The 16,424-nt window shown below is 39.9% G+C and overlaps 1 protein-coding gene across 3 annotated transcripts in view; it reads right to left on the bottom strand.

Moving 5' to 3' along the window:
• Positions 1 to 16,424, bottom strand: part of tspan9a (tetraspanin 9a) — a 250,066-nt gene that overhangs the window by 66,894 nt on the left and 166,748 nt on the right. The gene's annotated exons all lie outside the window — the stretch shown is intronic.

Here is a 16,424-nt window from a genome sequence, read left to right as displayed (position 1 = left end):
TCCTGGATGACAGTAGACAGTCCTTACATTTTCGTTAAAATAGACCAATACATATAAAATGCAAAAAGACAAGAACGTAGAGTAAATCAAATGTTGCCTTGTGAGACTTTTGGCTGCAAGGAAATCATTCGTGATGTGTTTCTGTGTCACCGTATTCCCATTTTTGGTTAAGTTGTTTAAAGAAGAAAGGTCAACTCAGAGCAAGAATATGCTTTGATTCAAATTTAGCAATAAAAATTCTGTTTCTCCTTTTATTGCTGGTGTTTTACTAGATCAATGAATACTTCAGTGTTTTTGAGCTGTTTTTTCCACGGCCGCTGTGCCACGAGCTCTCTCTTCGGTGCTATTAAAATAAAGATTCTCTGATGCACTCCTATGTTGTCCCGGTATTTGAGTGTTAATCTTAAATATTGTTAGGGCAAACACACTGACAAAGAGGAAGGATCTGTGGAACACTTCAGGGACGTACTGTATGGTTCTTTCGTATATCAAGAATTTGCTCTTTCATTTCACCATCTTTTGCACATTCCCGGGGAACTTAAAACCTGAGTCACCATTGCTACAAAGGCTTTGAAATTTGTCTGGTGCAGACAGATATACGGTATTTACAATATTTCTCATTTTCCATGTGATGCTTAATCCAGAGTCTTTGGCAAATAGCAAATGCCTGTATTTGTTTGCATTCTGATTTCTGCAAAGGAAAGATACTTTCATTTGTACTACAGCACTCGGTGCAAACACAAGTGCCACGGAGGCTCGTCTCAGTCTCACTTCACCTCGCTGCCAAGTATTAAAGAAAAATGGAATACAGAAAAATAGGAACTTTAGGATTGAAGAAAGCAACATGGAAGCTGATATTTCCCTGTGGCCAAGTCCCTTTAATCACTACAACTCTCAAGGTCTACTTTCCCCTTGTTTCAGTTTCTTTCTTTGTCTTTGGTTTAGCATGTCTGTGGCAAGCAGTGATAGCCTGTGCATTTGCTACCTCAGTCAGGGGGAATTTAACCAACATAATCCATTACACCATCAATAATATGCAAAACAGCCGTGGCATTACAGAGAGAGAGGCATTTTGCCTATTGGGGATGAATACCATTACAGCAATCCCTCATTTATCGCAGTTAACTGGACCCCACTTGACCGTGACGAAGACTCCTTCTTTATAAATGGAATATTTTTGTAGTTAGAGCATAGTAAACCTGTTTATGCCCTTCTAAATAATTTTTTAAACATTATTAGAGCCCTCTAGACACGAACTAACATCCCTATAGTCACCTTTACACTCGTATTACCCAATATAGTAGACATAATTAGAGTAAAGCCATTTAAGACATACAGTACGTAAGACTGAGTGGCAGGCAGGAAGTGATGTTGGGGTTTCAGAGTTGGGTTTCAGCTTGTCATGAATAATTCAAATCTGCAATAAAAGCCTGTAAATAAAAACCAGATCAAGTCTGGTCCTTGCGTGTCGCACCGAACATTACAGTACCATTACTGACACATAGTGACCAATGTACAATACTACAGTACATATATAACAATTTGAATGCATATTTTTAATATGTGTCTTATATTTGTATTTTAGTTCATTTTGGCATTTGTTTTTGCTCGAAAATGACAAATTTAGGCAGAAAAATACATAGCATTTGCTTAATTATACATTTTTTTTTACTAATATGTCATATTCATTCACAAAACAGCATGATTTATTATATAATCTAATTCTGAAAAAACGTGAAGCTGCGAAATTCTGCAAAGCGGCAAGGGTTGACTGTATTACTAAAGCACAAAACCCAGTTAACCTTTTATCTTCCAATATCTTGTCGCCCATACAACTGAATTACATTTCTGCTAGTAACTTGGAGCATTATGTAATTTCCACCGACAAAATTTAATAATGTAAAAAATGCATCATACTCACCAGTGACACTGATTATTGATGAATAAAATCCATCCTCCTCTCTTGATCGCTGCAGACTATTTGTAGCGGTTTTGTTCTGATCAGCCAATCAGAGAACAGAAAAATGCAGACATTATTGTGGGTCAGCCATAGCTGGCTCTGTGAGGCAAATCGGAAATCTGATTGGTTAAAGAAATAGCTCCATTTCTAATATAGTTTAGGTGACATCAGCCAGCAAAATTGATTCTGAAGAAGCTGAAATCTGAATGGACAAAAAAATCTGTCATACACACACACGTTACTGGAAGTGAAAATAACAGACTGTTGCAAACATATTAATATAATTTAGTGGACCAAATACTAGAATGGAAGTTGTAAACGTAGATCAGCGCTTCTGTTAGCGTTTAGTGGTGGTCGTGTATTAACGGACGCCCTAGAACAATTGATGTGTGCCACTATTCTTTGGAGACAGGTTAATATTGTGGAGCCTAACGCTTGTGATGCTGTCTCTTGGGGCTCATAAATATGCATACAGTGCTGTTAATGTACACTGAAGATGATTAGTGTGATAATATATGCACATGACCTTTTGACGGTCACAAACACCAGACCCAGTGTCACAGATGGAACTGAATGGATAGAGGCACTCCCTGGCGCTGCAGCTTTTGACTCTTTTGCCTAAATGGAGACATGCTGCGGAGGAGGTCCCACCCAAATTGAGGCGACATCTATAATAGGAAACAGGAGGCGTCATGATTGACGACTCGCTCTCACTCATCGGTCAGGCAGTGGCACACAGAGGCCTGACACCGCCATATCCATCCCATGTGGCCAGGAGCGCTCCAACCCCCGAGCTATATTTGCTAGCTGACATTAATGCCTTACTCCTCCTTGACTCTCTAAGCTTCCCCCTCACTCCTCTTTCATGACACTGCAAATCTATGGCTACCTTATCCTGTGCTACAGTACCTCATTACAGTGGCCTCTGTATTACAACTTCCCAAAGAAGCTTATTACAAATACAAAGCAGCAGCAGCAGCACTGTAATACCAATGCAACGTGAAATACATAAACTCACAAGCCACAGCAATGGGGGCATATACTATTTGAGCTGGGAATTGAAAGAGACAAACAAACCTTTTCACAGTAGGGAGTCCTGAATTTTAAAAAGTTAAAGAAAAAAGAAGACGAAAATCTGCATACTGCTCTGTATTCAGGTCAGGACTGGGAAAAAAAAAAAAAAAAAAACAACTTTAAGTGAGGATGCTTCACCTTGAACCTTCATATGAGAAGTTAAATAGCAATGGACACTGTGAAGCCAACCACAGTTTCATTTACAGGTAAACAGCTCGTGCCTTTCTAATCGGCATTCACTCAAGCAACAAGCTGGCAAAAAAGTCAAAGAATTCCTTGAATATTTTTCTCTTAAATTCTTGCGCTACCATATTTTTGTAGCATAATTAATGAGGACAGCTTTCCCTGGCTAGCTGTGAACCATTCATGAGATGGAAAGCAGGAGAGCTTAAAATGTATCGCTATCCTCCAACAAACTGCACTGCAAAAGCTCCTGCAGTAGTCAGAAAGCTCCCTCTGTCTTCGTCGTCACCTAAACGACGTTCTCTTGAGGTTTGTCCAAATCTGAGTTGGGATGGCATCCTGTGCCTCAAGCAGGTTGACCGGGTCAAAGCGCCACGCTGACTTCTTCAAACAAAGTATGAGTAATGGTCATGTGGTTAGGAAAGGTTAGGAAAGGGCTGTATTGACGTCCTTTACCACACAGGATAAATGAATGCATGTCATCAAGTCAGCTCATCTGACTCTTATATTGGATTATGTGATGTGTGCTTTTCAATTTGTTTTGAATCTTGATTTCAGAAATGTAATACGGAACAGCTTGTACAAAAAGTATAAAGTCATTTTTAATGCAGTCTTCAGTAACACTCACTTTGCACTGTTTTGGAAGGAATATTAATATACCACACAAAATATTTAATTAAAAAAAATGCCCTGATTTTCTTCTTTTTTTGGTTGGATTCTGAGTTGTTCCACTGCCCAAGTTCCAAGGACTGTAATCATATCATATTTGCAAACGTAACAACCAGACCAGTTTTAAAATCTTAGTTACTGTACTGTACTGTGTAAGCCACTACTTTTTTGTCATGCTTTGAACCCAGCTGCTTCCCAATGACGCTTAGAGTGCACCTTCAGGAAGTACTGACGTGGACGAGTGTTGTACTAATGAAGCTAATGTCCCATTTTAAAGTCTTATGCAGCGATCTCTGACACATCTTAAGTAAGTTTGATCACGTATAGAGTTGTTACAGCTTCTGTTTGGACTACTCGGACTGCCAACTATCCACTATCACCAACGGGTTTCAAAAGGCTGGACTAAATGAAGAGGATAGCTCAAGCTAAACAACAAATTTGACTCAAAACAACAAAGAGCGACAATGAAAGAGAGAGAACGAGAGGCTGGCAAAGTGTGTGATGAAGGAATTATGAGGTTGTTCAGTTGTGATGCTTGTCAAGACAACTTGAGTGGTTTTAGTTCCCAGGAGGAAGAGGAGGAGGAGAGCGACAAATGACTTTTCTGGTAGGCTACTGTTTAGCAAGTAATTTGACACTCATTGTTGGGCATTGTTTAACTAGCCATATTACACGCACTGTTTGGAAAAAAACATATATACATACATTCATACATACATGCATTTAGTATAGTCAGGTAGTCTTGGGCACATAACATTGCTGAACGTAGACCTGACCAACTGCAGCAACCCCCGCCCTATTTGCTTAGTTAAATCCCGGTGGCAACCTGTTTTTGTTTGGCCAAGCAGTCTATCGATGGTTTGGTTGTCATAAAGGCAATGATGTTTCCCAAAGACATTTGCGGCATTGAATGATGTCTTCTCTTGGTGTTGCTTGTTTAGATAATGGTGTCAAAATTGTGTATTTGTTGGTCAGATTGGCTTGGAATGGACTATCTTCTAAATAGTTGACAAACAGTTTCAACTATATCTAATCCCCGAGATGGATTTATGTTGCGTCAGGTCACATGCAAACACCATTGTTGAAAAATGGCCACATACAAAGTCAGTAGCCTGAATATCGCTGTGTATGTAAACATTGACTGGCTCTTCAAGTGTGAATTCCCTTCAAAGGTTTTCAAATGCAGCGTTACTCTCCTCGCAAAAGCTCAGCTACGAATTAGTTTAAATCTGTTCCGAACAGAATGCTGATAACGGCATAAAGAGATAAATACACGGCCGAATAAGCACTTTCATCCTGGAAATTTTGAAAGAAGCAATAAAAGACGATCCAATTCTCTGTGACAAGAATATTGAAAGCCACTGCCACCATCACACTGCCCATTAGTCGCAAGCTCTGTCCTTTCATCTTGACTTATCATTACAGGATTGAAACACTCCATTGGGCATTGCCGTGCACTCTTAATTTTCCTCTTGATTGAGTCTGCCTATTAGCGCTTTCCAACCCCAAGAAGACACAAAAGGGACGTGGAATTGCTGAGAAAAACGCACAAACAATAGGGTCGCCTACATGAGCTAGCCAAGCCTCTGGGGCTGACTTCAGCTTCCAGTTAATTAAGAAAGTTGGAAATGATTTGGACTCATATTTTGGAGCTTGTGCAGGAAGGAAACCTCATGCTTATGAATAAAAGATGCAGCATAGTGTTCCCCCTCATGACCGGATGAGGGCTGACATTACGAGAGACAGAAGCCAAGTGATACTGTACGAGACAGCTTTTATTGCTTCACGTCTGCATTTGTATGCCTATTACAATTCAGAAACAACCCGTCAGTGCACCAAAACACCAAGAAGCAATATGGCCTGATGAAGAATAACTTGCCGTCAGCTTACAGTCCTCCCAATCCATGTATCTACCACACTGAGCTGCTAGCTATGGCTGAATAATAGGACACTCAAGACAAAACTCACTTTGTGTTACATCTCTGCAAGCTGTTGCTATTAGACAAGCTGGTCCTGGAAACCAAGATAAAATGACATCCACAATTGTCACCTTTAGGTTGTTATTTGCTGCACAGAATGACATTAGTCCTACTCTTTTCATGATACGATACCTAAAAAAGAAAAAAAAAGAGGCTTTGAGATTGATCCTATACAAAATGTTGGCTGAAAGGAAGGTCGGACACAAAAAATATGAGTGGAAACTGTTACGTCAGACACAAATCCATTTCAGAATGCTAATCAACTTCCAAATTGTTCACATTCTGAAACAATTAGCCCCAAATAATAATAACAGAAGGACTCTTTGCCATTACCATCATAGAGTAGGGATGCTGCGAACGATCAGCCACCGATCTGTAACATCCGATATCCGTGGAAAAGCATGTGATTGGCAACGCTTTCAATGCTGATCACAAAAGGCGATCATCTATGGCTCGTCCTATTGCAGCCTGGAGTGATCCCTGTGTGCAGCGTAGTGTCTTGCGCACATGTCTTGGGTAGCGTCTCTCACGCGTGACAGACAGAAGGCTAAGCAAACAACCCCAAACATAATTGAATTCATCGGATTAGATGACCAGCCTTTCTCAGCAGTGGAGAAAGTTCTGCCGACTGCTACCTGGAAGTTCTGTCAGAGCTCAAGACAATGTACTCTCACATCGAAAGCCTCCTTTAGGCATGGGCCGGTTACCGGTTTCAAGGTATACCACGGTATGAAAAAGTCACAGTTTCAAAACCGCTAAAATAGTCTGTCATACCATCCTACGGTATGAGAGATGTTTCATGTGTTGCTGCAGGTTGTGGGTTCAAGCCTCATGATTACTGTGGAGCGTGCGTCTTTTGTTATACAGAGACACGTGTAATCAGAGGCAAATCGTGTCCTCTGAGACATTACAATGAGGATTCAATGGTTTGACTAATCACTGGGGATAAAAACGGAAACAAGAGCTGACAAAACCACAGGTGGCTAACAGTGGTAAGACGTTTATAATTGAAACACACCAGCAGCCTCACTCTTGTGCTACTAGTGCGTACATAGGAGACAGCAACCCTACTGATCCCTTCCCTCTTGTAGAGAGCTACTACACAAACCCCAGAAGATACACACACACACATAAAAGAGTTTGCAGACAATGTGTGTCAGCATGTCAAGTCTCTATTTCCCTCCACTGCTTCCTGATCACAGCGGCACACTGTAGATAATTGGGTTGTAATTAGATGAAAACACTCCATCGGAGGTCATGTAATGCTGGAGACGAGAAATGAACAAAAAGCCCTTCGCTGAAACTGTTCTGCATGGCTACATATCAAGACTAGCCTTTTCAGACACACCAAAAACATACACAGATGTGTAACCTTCCACGCACACTTAGACGCAAATGATTCCGTTAGCGGACTGTTGCAGGAACTGGCTTCAACTCATTGCTGCATTTCGTTTGCAGACTCTGCCCTGAGGGAGGTGGGGCCTCGCCAAGTTGCTCACACACTCTGAAATATTAAGGCTAAAACCCATTGCATGTTGCTAATTCAAGAGAGAGCTAAAAATGGACAGGAAGGGAAGATAAGAATGATGGTATTTTCTGTACTTTGTTAATGCTGATGTTGTTGTACTGATATCAAAACATGATCATCGCCGTTATGTTATTTATCAATAAGGAATACAGTACAATTTTCGTAGGATTCCGTTTTCGCACTGTAAAAGCTTTCTGCTCTTTAGCCTTCTTTGGACCACATTGCTATGAGAGATGTAGTCTCAAAATTTTGCACCATTTAAAAGGTTTCCAAATAGTCAAAATTTGAAGACCAGTTGTAAAATTGGAAGAAGTAACATTTTACACTGTTGGATTTTAATGAGGTTCCAAGTAGAGCTTCATAATGCAAAAAGAAGAATTGGGAATGAGACAGTTTTTTTTTTGAGTAAGTAATTTACTGCAAACAACCATTAAAATGAAATCGCTGTTAATGAGTTGTTCAAAAGTTTAAGACCAAAGCCTTTAAAAGCCAAAATCTTGACAAAAATGTGGATTCAATTCAATGACCGAAGGCCTTTTTCAACAGGATAACACTGCAGTTCATAATGACAAAGAACTTCGTCCAGAGGAATAGGCTCACTTTTTTGGACCTTCTTGTGTTCCCCTGATCTAAATCCAACTGAGAACATTTGGGGATGGATGGAAAGGGACATTTACAAACACATCAATTCCAGACAGTGGATGCCCTCTGTGAAGCCATTTGCACCATCTGGAGCAACATTCCCACTAGCCTCCTGGAAACACTGGCATCAACCATGCCTAAACCAAATTTTTAGCTGATTTAACAAGAATGGCGCAGCTAATCATCACTGAGTCCTTTTTTGAAAATTGTATTTCTATTTCCGGGGGGGTTTCAGTTTTTTTTTTACTTTTGATCAGCTGGTGAATAGCCTATTTCAGTTTAATGGTTGCTTGCAATAAATTGCTTACTCAAAATTGTTTTTCATCTCATATGCATTTTGGAGCTCTACTTAGAAACTCCAACAGTCAACAGCCAACAGTGCAAAACGTAAATTCTTGCAATATTTCAAGTGGTCTGGAGTGTATTTGGTTACAACGCTGGAAAGTGAAAGTTAAGTTTGTGTGAGAGAGACTGGCTCAAACTGGTTATAGCTCTGCTGATAGCGTGTCTATTTACTATTGTCTCCTCTCAGACATTTTCCAAGTGTTATTTGTGACTGTTGTGCAACTCTAGTTGTGCTGTGTGACTGTGTGTCAAGAAGGCCTTCTATGAGAAGTTATTAGACTCACAATGCACCGAGCTATTAGATACAATCTAAAAGTGTAATAACAATAATAACATCAAACAGTACACTGCCGCTGTCATCATAGTGTGCCTAAGACACTACGGTAGTCTGTTTGTTTTCAATGAAACAGAGGTTCCACTGTATGTACAGTATGCTCACATGCATGTGGTGCCTCTGTGGGCAGATGACCCATGTCTAAAAAGTCAGATGTGATGCCCAGCTGGATTGCTATCAGTTTGAAAAATCAATGGCATTGGTCTGCTGGTGTAAAGCCAGAGCCTTAAAATTCCTTTTCGCTTTTCATGCTGATGTGACCTGCACTTACAGTATCCTCACTTTATCGCTATCTTCCTGCATGGATATCAATAAATAATGACCACGCCTCGGCTCCTGCTTAGTTATATTTCCCTGCTTCATAATGACCTGGGATGAACTCCTATCTGCAAAGAAAGCTCCTAGCTATTTTGTTTCTGTCTCACAAACAATGAAGCTACAAGGTTGAAGGAGAAGCAGGTGGCCTGATATCTGACATTTTTAAACTTTGTTTATGCTGTGGAAAATGCTTATAGATAAAAGGTGAGCTATATTCCAAACAAGGATAAGCTATAAAGCTTCTCGGCAGCTTCTGCTCTCAGTTATAGATAACCAGAGGCTGGATGTGTGAGAACAACATAGGCTGCACGGGCAACTCAGTGATCTGTGGAGCTCCATTCTTGAGAAGAATGATCAATACACTCCCATCTTCGCTGTTTGTTTTTTTTCTCTGAAGAGCAAAGATAGAAATCACTATCAATACTGAACGGCAAAGAAGAGTGTGAAGCGAAGGTGGGCAGCAGTGGGTGGTCAATTCAATTATTTCTCTGTCAGAGCACATATTCTATACTAGACAGCCGGCAAGGCAGAAAGAAAAGACAGAATGAATTGGATTACTCATGTTCCCATCCTGCCATCCACCTATTTTCTATATTGCTTATCATGTCCAGCTGACATTAGGTGAGAAGTAGTGTACACCACGGACTGATAATTTGTCAATCACATTTACATCTAACAGTCAGTTGTCAGTCGTTATTTTTATACAGTTATTTTTGGACATAGACTACACACACATTTTTGGAGTGAGGAAAAACCTAGGCTAACACACAAAAGCACACTCAATAAAGAAAGACCCAATATAATGAATGAGTCGCTTTTTATGAGACTTCATTCAACTGTTAAGCTATTAAGATAAAGTTTGACTATCATCTAACATCAAAATGAACATTTTCAAGAGCTGTAAATTCTTGACAAATTTGAGTAATTTCTCTCGAGGGATAACAGGCTTGATCTTTTTTCAGATACGTGACAGTCAGTGAATGGCATGCAGTGCTGTGTGCGGAGATAATAGCAACATGACTGTTATAGAGAAGGAATGGGTTGGGTTGGTGACATGACCCAAACAAAGCTGTTGGAGAAAATGTCAGGAGGACCGGACAAAGCACCCAATCAGGTTGGGATGATTACACATACCTGTACACTCAATATTATTGGAGTTACTATAAAGTATATCTACTTTATTAAGATGGTCCTCCATTTGCGGCGTTCCGTGTTACGATGTTTCGTAGGTATGAATGCGCTCCCATAAATTAAAACGTTCATTTTGGTCTGTAAATATTAGACTCCTTCGAAGAGAAGAATACAGTAAATTATGTCCTCAATTTTGGCCGCACTTGTCTCAATGACTTGACAGATGCGAACATCATCATGAATAAACTTGATATTGTAACGTCTATGTAAGAGATGCCAACCAGTGTGGCTGCGCAAGTCTACGTTGGTAAACCTCACTCCCTCAGCCTTACAGTAAGAGCGGTCAGCACTCTGGACTCCCTTTCTGAAGGTCGCGTGTTCGAGTCCAGCGTGGGGCTGGCTGAAAAAAGTTGTACACATCTCGTTAGAATTTTACATCATTTGAGCGAGAATTAAAAAAAAAGAATTATTCATATATTTTTGTGACTAACAACATCTTAGACGAATTCAGGAAGTGACCTATGTACAGTATAGTTTCAATCTGTCATCTTCATTATATGTAGCAGTTATGAAGAGCTGATCTTGTGGAACTGAGTTATTAATGTTTACAGTTTAGTGGTGAATTGTCTGATTGATCATCAAAGTTTGTTGCCATGCCCCGCCGACATCTTATGGAACAGCCTAAAATCCTTTGCAATACAACACTGCCCGTCTGTCTAAGCTGTGATCTTTATTTGGGCTCATCTAGTCAAAGTGCCTATGACTTGTTCGTTGAAATACAACCCATGGTTTTCACCCAAAATTGCTGCCGGAACCAAAATGAAACTAAAACGATTTCTTATATGTTTTACAACATGGGTTCTTTAGACTTTTCCGTGTGTCCTGTCACAATTGACGTCTCCACCAAATTTGGTGACATTTTGTGAAACTGGTGGCATGGGCTACTGAGTGAGTTTCGGTTGTTCGTGTTCGGGAGGACTGGCATATCACATCTTTTGCTGGACCTGACCTGAAGCGCTTGCAAATTTGTGCGCCAGCATAACAATAATAAACATAGCAGTTTCAAGAGGGCCTTTGCACAGCGGTGCTGCCCCCGCCCCCTTAATAAAATAACACAACATTTTATTTTTAACCAAAACATTGTTATTGTTAACCAATAATTTTGAGTGTGAGTGTGAATCTACCAATAGAACACGAACATGTGCAGTTCTCTTGTTCAGTTGACAGATTATTTTGCTTATTTCAAGTGCTACATCTTGCATTTTTATACATATTAAGATCAGGTTTTAGATAACTAATCTTGCTTTCATTTCAGTTTCTACAGTTTCAGTTTTCAGTTTCACATCTATTCCCCAAGCAGACTAAAATATGGAACATCCATGGGACAAGTGGTTGGAAAAATGGGCCAGACTGTGAGGGCATCTCTTGGGCACAGCCCTTCTCCAGGTCACTCCACAGATTTGCAATTGGATTTGGTCTCGATTCTGGCTGCGCTACTCCAAAATGTTAATTTTCTTCCAGTGAAGCAGTTCTTTACTTGATTTCGAATTATGCTAGGGGTCAGTGTCATGCTGAAAGTTGACATTCCCTTCATCGTCATCTTTCCTGTAGACATCTAAAGGGTTGTGGGCTTAACTTTACTTCTATTTGGACCCTGCACCTTCACAAAACCCCCGGTCCCACATGAAGAAAAACAACCACAAAGCATGTTCCACTGTGGGCATGATGTTCTTTTGGGGGGAAAAAAATCACATCGTGTGTTCACTTTATATATCCACTGTAACCTGACATTTTAGACTGAGCTGGCACGGGAAATCCAAAACTCTCAGCATGATTTAGTTGATTAATTAACCCTGACTTTCTGCTTTGAGCACTGTGCATGTTAATTATTCAGTGAATAATGAGATGTAATTGCTGTTAAATATATATTATTAGCTAATTTTGAACTAACCAAATAATTACTTAAACAGTAAATGTACATTTTAACAACAGAGCATTTATAAACTGCACTAAGATGCTTTAAGCCAATCTGATTTCAGTGTGCAAACATAAGTGTGAATTGTCCAAACATGTCCTGTCCACAAGGATGCAGACAACTATTCCCAGGCTCTCTAAAGACACCAACACATCTCAAACAGCTCCTGGTACCACACCACACCCAGTAGAAGATTCCACTCTCACAGTTCAAGTTTACTCAGTCTCCAAATGTCACATGGGAGATAAAGCATCTCTTAATTATGCATCTCTGGGCCAAAATTGTCATGGGGATTTCCCACAATGCACTTAGCTTCTCCCTCCATCTGTATGCTTTCATAATTGAATTAGGAATGCTTACTTTCTGCAGGTATGCTTGCTTCAGAGATGCAACCAGTTGAGGCAGATGGCCATCCACCCGCTTTATGCGTTATGACCGTTTGTGGTTCCATAAATTATTAACACTGAAAAAGGGAGCTAGTTACGTACGTGCGGAAGGACGAATATGTCGACCGAATAATACATAGTCTAACTCCTTCATTATGTCTCCCAAGCCTAAGACATATTCTTGTGAATGCAGTGTGTCAAAGAAAAGGAAAGCCATCATCAATGAATCATCATTGAGGTGAAATTAGACACTGTAAAGGATAAAGATCATATCCTTGAACATGTGAAAGGATCTGCTCCTATGAAATATGTATATACACATATAAATATACACAAAGTATATGCACTTGTATACAGTGGTGTTTGCCCCCTTTATGATTTCTTTTTTTATTGCATGTGTCACGCTTTAATGTTTCAGATCATCAAACAAATTGGAATATTAGTCAGATAAAAACTGCATTGTGTGTTCAGTTCAGTTGTGTTGTCATTGACTAATATTTAAGTTTGTTTGATGATGTAAAACATTTAAGTGTGACAAACATGCCAAAAAAAAGAAAGAAATTAGGACGGGGGCAAACACTTTCTCACACCACTGTATACACATAAATTGGCTTGTGGCGGCCGAGCCTTCATTGCGAAATCTGTTTTTGATCCTTCGATGTCGGCTCTTCCGATCATTGTGATGGGAATCCACCAAGCGTTGGCTTGTTCACTCACTAATAGGGAACGTGTGCTGTGTTTACACCGTTGTGAGACAGGTTAAAGGTATATACTGACTCACGCATGACGATGGAGTCAATCCAGTGTCAGTGTTAAAGAGGGCAGCATCAAATTTGCATCAAAGATATAAAACAATGATTTATTAAGGACACTGCTGAGAGTGGAGCTGGTGCTCCTCAAAATTAATTGCTTATTTTGCAATCACCAAGTGATAAACATCATAATGATGTTTGTCTATTTTCAAACAGAGTCTAATGTAGTCCAGATACTCTGCACTCCATCATGAGGCCAGCAGTAGTTAACCACTAATAAGAAGCACATTAGATGGATGTATGCAATGGAAACAGGGGCTGCTTAGCATCACATGCACCCTCCTTGACTACCACTTTACATTTATACTGCACATGCCTCTCTCGCTCTTGCATGTTCCTTTCTATACAGGGAAATTCCATCATTCAAAGTAAGATGCTTTGCTCCAGGAGCTATCAGTTTGGCTACATTTCATATTTCAGATAAGCCTACAAGCAAAATTCATGAGGACCGGGGGAAACATCTGGCAACATTTCTCATCCTGAAGGATGACACAAGACATTAAGATTTATCATTTGTCAAACATGGCTAGCTGTATACAAGCAGGCTTGATTAAATGTGCTGCAACATCTTTGAAATATAAGATTGTATTGCATCTGGAACTGTAGTTTTGCATGCAAATTGTCACAAAAGCAAATTCTAATCTCGGATGAGGATAATGGCTCTCTCAAAGAAAAATTCTGGACAACATCACCTTAATTAGGATTCATTCCCAGATGTACATGAATATTTATATATAATCAAAAGAGCAAGCTATTTAGTAATTACCTTCTGACCCTAAATATTCTCAATAAATGTCGAATAAACAGTATCAGTATCCTCTGAATGACATTTAGTCATTCCTTTGTAATGATTTATGCAAATCTGATTTCATATCACATGCAATTAGATCCTTGTTACCTAGCCCAGACACCTATACGTTTGTTAAACTATTGAATTTCCTTCTTTTTTTTTCATTTGAAAATTGACTGAAAGAGCAGTGGAATTTCTTACCTGCAAAACGCGGTTGAAATCCTGCAGCAGATCAATTCCACAGCACCTAAGTAAATCAGTAAGTGCTTACTGTATTTCTACAAACAGTGGCCAGCGGCGTCTATTACCAACACAATTTTAAAAATGGTGTTTAATATACAATATAAAAAAACACTTTTAAATGAGGTTCACTGCTACCTGCTACTCTCCAACAGGACATCATTCCAAACTGCAGGCGGCAGTTCATTGCGAACCAAAACTCTAAAGCACAGCTGAAAAGTAAGTTGTGAAGGGTCTACGCATAATGAAATTAGCTTTACAAATGTGTTTGTTTACTATGTTTTACTCACTCCTTGTTTGTAGTAGGATAGTACATGCTGCGGTGCAAAGATTGTGCAGAGATGTGGATAATATCAAAGAATTTAGCACAGCAGCTGTCCCTTCAAATGCTGAGTGCTCTTCTTGCTATTCAAGCTGAGCCACAAGGCAGAACTCCATTCCCATTCTGAATGATTAACAAAGAGACTATTTAAGGTCACTGCTGGGAAGAGGCTTTCACAAGTTTAACATTTAACAATGGACAAGCTGTGCAAAAGCGATCTATTTTGACAAGAAGATGCTACACTTTGGTCAATTCTGCCATACTTTAAGGGGTCATGAGCTAGGAGTGACAGACAGGAACAATGCAGGTAGACAGACAGAGTTCAAGAACAAACATGAAAAAACATTGTGTGGTTTCCTCCCACAATCTAAAAACATGCATTTAGGGGAACCTTGGTTAGCATCCGCCCCAGTTAGCGTGTTTTTCGGTTAAGTTAGAAAATTTATGACAGATTTTTGCCTCTGTTTGCATTCACTTTCTGGTTAGTGTACATTATGGCATTATGGCACGTTTTGTTGTGTTATTGACACACTGTGTGAGTTTACTTTTAACACAAACGTCCTTGTTAGCATCCATCAAAAACGCAACCGGAAGTCAGCTACGTTGCCCGTCCATGATGGCATCAGACTGACTCGTAAAAATGTTAACACAAAACACGGTTTAAGAGGTTTTGAAAGGGATAAATGAACATTTAAGGTTACTTTTACATTCATTGAAGACACCAATAGCGTTTCTCACCTTCTCACCACATTATTTGGCTCCATTTTGGGTTACTAAAGTGAGAAACACTATTGAATTCAAGAAATAACTCATGGCAAACCAGGAAGGTGGTGTCGATGTGGTGTCTCGCTGCCACACCGTGTCTTTGGGAACAGTCTCTGCAAGAATCGTGTATTCAATGAAGGTGAAAGTAACCTTAAATGTTAACTGATCCCTTTCAGTCATTATTTATATTTATGTATATGCATTTTGAATATTTAGCATTTTCTGCATGTAAAGCTATGATTATAAAAATGTAAAATATGATTTTTGTTAACAGTTTTGGGTTCCTGGAACTGATTAATTGGATTTTTGGTTAGAGACAGACCATCTTGAATGAATTAATGATGCTAACCAAGGTTCTACTGCATTAGGTTCATTCATTCACAATTGCCATACTTTGCAAATTGGTATGAATCGTTGCCTTTGAGCCCTGTGACTGACAGGTGATCACCCCAGGGTGTCTGTTGGGATAGGCTCCAGCTTCTCTGTGACCCTGAAAAAAATCAGCCCACCCCCATAGGAACAAGGCTGTCCGTGCATTCTGTGTTTTTTTGCACTACCACGACCAAACCGATGCGAAAGGCAGGGTAAGGAAGCAGTAATAAGTCTTTTGAAAGTCAATGGAAAACATAGAGTCTCAAGAGGAGAATGGAGACACTGAGCCAAGCTGCTCCCCTTCATTAATCAAAGAACAGCCTTTGCATTCACCAGCCACTTTTTCAACAGGTGGCTTGTTCTATCCTCTTTGCTTTTGCCTCAGCATGTAAATAACCCACTGCACTGCAAGACTGTTTACCAGCGAACGTGTCTAAATTACACACACATATTTAAACTCGTGCGGTGCTGCGGGCCTCTCAAGTAGGCCACCTCAAGATGGAGGAGCATTTAGGGGGCGAGAATTGCTGAAAAGCAGCAGCGATTAAAAGAAAAGTGCTTTATCTTGCACACTCTGTGATTGTGACAGTGACGGGGAC

The sequence above is a fragment of the Dunckerocampus dactyliophorus genome, chromosome 5 (genome assembly GCF_027744805.1).
Source record: "Dunckerocampus dactyliophorus isolate RoL2022-P2 chromosome 5, RoL_Ddac_1.1, whole genome shotgun sequence".
Taxonomy (NCBI): domain Eukaryota; kingdom Metazoa; phylum Chordata; class Actinopteri; order Syngnathiformes; family Syngnathidae; genus Dunckerocampus; species Dunckerocampus dactyliophorus.
Note: the sequence above shows the minus strand (reverse complement) of the source record. Positions and strands in the feature narration are given on the sequence as shown.